This window comes from Artemia sp. Qi Xiang Cuo, chromosome 20 (assembly GCF_049724085.1).
Source record: "Artemia sp. Qi Xiang Cuo chromosome 20, ASM4972408v1, whole genome shotgun sequence".
In the NCBI taxonomy this organism is placed as follows: domain Eukaryota; kingdom Metazoa; phylum Arthropoda; class Branchiopoda; order Anostraca; family Artemiidae; genus Artemia; species Artemia sp. Qi Xiang Cuo.
This window is the reverse complement of record NC_142813.1, coordinates 14,535,667-14,540,306: the sequence shown is the minus strand read 5'-3', so window position 1 is coordinate 14,540,306 and position 4,640 is coordinate 14,535,667.

The following is a 4,640-nucleotide window of genomic DNA, read 5'->3' as shown; positions in this document are numbered from 1 at the left end:
TCCTCAATAAATTATGATCGATTTTTACGTTTAACATAAAATATAGTAAATAAAATTAATACGTTCAGAATTTTTTAACTAAAAAATAAAACTTAAGAGTTACATAACAATTCTAATATGTCCCCTCACAAAGTTATTTCACAATTTGAATGGTCACATTAGGGACAAGAGAGGTCAGGATGGGGAGCTAGTAACCCTTCAATATTTTTGGTCACTTGAAAGGGTACTGAAGATCAGAAAAAAACAGGGAAACAGTTAAAACACAGGAAAATCGTAATGATTTTTGGATATTGGGGACCGGGGGCTGAGACTTCGTCCCCACGCCTAGTATTGAAGACTATACTGGCTGTACTGAGGACAAGAATAAAAACATAACATTCATTTAATAAATTACATTTCAAAAAACGAAAATAAATTATATGGAAATCATTATAGGTTGATGATGTTATTATAAAATATATTTAAACTATACACGAAACCCCTGTATATTCACAAAATAAAACCCAGACATACCTGGATACAAGGTAATAATGATAATCCTAATTAAATGAAGTACGATAACTAATTTTATTGAAAATAAGTATTATTTATGTAAACACATTTAATTCGTTGATCATAAATTGATGAAACTCTTGTGAGGGAAGACCCTATCTGTTTCTTAAAATCTAGGGGGTCATTTTGTTGTTTTTCGATTTTTTTTCCAATACAAATGCCAGAAAAGACTGTTTTCATTTTTCATTGAAAACACCAAAACACAGTATTTTAAATCTCTAGATGAGCCACGTGTCCTTGCCCCCCTCCCCCCACCAATGGTTGCGTCTAATAAAGATACATAGTGGAGAGTTGAGAGAGAAATAGGGGGGTGTATCTGAGACAAAATCAAAAAAATGATCATTTTAAGTTTTATTTTCAGTAATTTAGGAATAGCTCTCCCTTTTGATTTTTGGGGTATATAATTTTTAGAAAAAAAAAAAAAAAACTGGTTTTTTCTTAAAAGTATTATAAAATTTGCAATAATCCCCCCCCCCCAACCCTTTGTGTGTTAAACAAAGAAAAATATTTATATAAAAACGTTGGTTTCTTTTTTTGGAGGATGGTTATTTATTTTGAATATATAATAAAATCAATGAGGGGGGGGGGGACAACCGGCCGATGTGGAACATGATAACATCAAATATAAGAGGATTATAGTTTAGCCAATAAAATAATAAAGATCTAGACAATGTGTTTGGACGAGGATTAATAGATTTTACTTGATTGAAAAAGTGCTAAGCAAGGATTAAGCACAACATACTTACTGTTTTTGGTGGATATAAATAAATAAAGTAACATGAAGGATAACAAAATAATATGGAAAATAATACAAATAATATCTACAGCATTATATATATATATATATATATATATATATATATATATATATATATATATATATATATATATATATATATATATATACATATACATATATATATACATATACATATATATATATATATATATATATATATATATATATATATATATATATATATATATATATATATATATATATATATATATATATATATATATATATATATATATATATATATATATATATATATATATATATATATATATATATATATATATATATATATATATATATATATATATATATATATATATATAGATATATATATATATATATATATATATATACATGGGCGTAGGCAGTATCTGGTGTAGAGGGGGCAGCCGCTTCTGTTATGGAGAGGGGAGGGGTCTTACTAAGGAATCCCAAGGCCCGGAGAATATATATTTTTATAAAATATTCAATATATATATCGATAATTATCGGTCTGAAACAATTTATAAGTTATAATTTTAATGAACCAGTCTAAAATAATACACCCACTATCCAATTTACAATTTCAAGACAAAAAACTAACTACAACATCTATTTGACACAAATCACATAATTCAAAGTCTGGTTATATAAAAAAATCTTATAAGAATATAATTAAAAAAATTAAGGCTAGTCACAATAACGATAAAACGTGTGCTATGGGAGAATGGCCCACGTTTATACAAAGCTGAGAAATGGCAGTGTATGTTTTTATAATTGTCTGAAATTAATTAATACAATTCCAAAAAATATTAAATTGTATAAGGATTTATGCAGACTAACTCTTTAATCTTGTTAATTTGTGTCTGAAATACTACGACTCATTACGAAAACTATAAAATTCGCGGTGCAAACTCACAGTGTAGTATAGGCTGAATTGCTAGTTTTTGGCAGCTTACGATACGTGAATTCTTCTCTAGTGTGCGGTTAGTATTTTTTCTCCTAGCTGTATATCGAACTCAAAGGCCATCATACCTGGATTAATTCAACATGACTTACCATGGTGTCCAAAAGTGGAATATGCTTGTAAAGGCTTTGTAAACAGCATATTTAAATGTTGAAGGCAATCTTAAAACGCTAAACTGTGTTATTTCTGACGTTGCTTACTCCTGTCAGAACAGTAGGTGAACTAAATGTCAATTTTTTCATATTAAACTTCATTCAAGATAAAACGCTTAAAAGTAAAACAGAAGAGAACAGAAAGAAAAGTGGCTGTGACCCAAAATAAAAGAAAACAGTACTTGTCCCTGTCTGAGTGTACTAGAAGTAAAGTAGGTAATCTATAAGTGCCATGACTATCCCAAGAGGAACGCTGCAAGACTACATAAAAAAAAGTTGAGAATCTGAAGATCATCATAGAAGTCTGGAATTACTTTTCCTTTCAACCTGTAATAACACATGATAAATATTTACATAGGAACAAGAAAAAGGACTAAAAACTTACTTGAAAACGATAGCTGATATGCTTTCGACTGTATTCCCACAGAAGCGTGTAAATTTGCATACAACTTATGCCCTTATTAAAAGTATAAAAGTACTGGATAACGGAACTGCAAAGGCAGTGGAGACAGTGGAGGAATTACAGGTAAAGATTGGTACCGTGCTTTTATCGATTGCCTTAAAACCCTATCAGTAAAAACGCCAGACAGTACTAGCCTATGACGAGCAACTACTTTGAACCGTCACAGTGTAGGCGCTTTCTTTAACCATCTGGAGCTAGGCCTATATAAACACATGTTCAGACCACAAGACATTTGAAAAGTAGCAACTGAAGAACTTAAGGTTTAATTTTGGAAGAAGACTGGAGCAAGATACTTTGCGCTAACTGACGAGGTGGATATTGTCTTAAAGACAGAAGTTGAAATAAAACCGCCACTAGTAACAGGTAGAACACCAAGATTAGCGGAGCGGCTTACTTTTGGTGTTGATCATTCAATGTATAAATATAAATTAATTATCGTTATTTTTTTTTTTAAAACTTAATAAAATTAATTTTGTAGTTTTTTATGCTGACACTAATTATTTTAAATTTTAGATCCGAAAAACAAATTTTAATGGTACCCTGGTCACTTTTCCTTTTATTTCTTACGGGGGTGATACATAATCGAGAGCCGGCTGACCCAGTGCCGGTGTGGCCCCAGCTTGACACTCTTGACCTCTTGGATAGAGAGGCATCCAGGTGGAAAATGGCGGAGTATTTGTCATTTTCTTTTTCACGGATGGTACTGAATGAGTTAATTTTGCTTTGGCATGCTCAGAGACTTCTTATCGCTTGAATCAACTCATACGGAATTAAACAAGTCATAATCAGCCGATCGTGGGCCAGTCTCTTGTCTATGTATCGGACCGAAAATCAATATTGAAGATCGAAAAGTAAATGTTGATATCGCAAACGATATTTGGAAATTAAGCAACACTTACTACAACTCTTTTTGTGTTGCTGTTTTTTTTCCGATTGATCTTATTATTTTTTTTAAAAACCTATAAAATAATTTTTTTTATTAATTTTTATTTAAATAAAAAATATTTTTTAAAAAAAAAAAAAATAATTTTAAAGAATTATGAAACCAAAACATGACCATATGCAAACACATATTATATTGTAATTAAAACCTAACACAAAAATAAATTACATAAATATTACCATGAACTCCGCCTCTAAGCGATCTAAAGGTTGAATCATCATTGGCGATTTAAAAAAAAAACTCATATTTAAAGTATTTAGTTTTCAGTAAAGTGCAAATCTTAAATTCTATTTATTTTTTGTTAAATAAATTCTCTTAGAATCCAAAAAATATAAATAACAAATATTATTTGATTTTTTTATATACAAAAAAATAAGATCCAACTGAAAAAAAAACAACACCAAATTAGTAGATGCAAGTGTTGGTTTTACAAAAGTTTGTGGTTCTTCAAATTTAAAAAGTATTTAATCTCTTATTTTCGTATAAAAGGATTTAAACGAATAGTTTTGTATAGTTTCTTAATGCTTTTACAAAGAAAGAAATATTAATGACACTTTGTTTAAACCCTTTTTCTTATTTATATAAATAATAATAAATTTCTACACTAAAAACTACCTCATACTTTCTAATAATATTTAAGAACGTCCGTCAGTGACATACTAAACAATAGTCTCTCGTTAGAGCCTTTTCGGCGCCGCTGCCTCCACCACCAAACAGTGCAAAGGTTTCTTTTTATTATAAAATATGCATGCTGTCCATGAGTTTTCTCCGTTTTGGCATTTTAT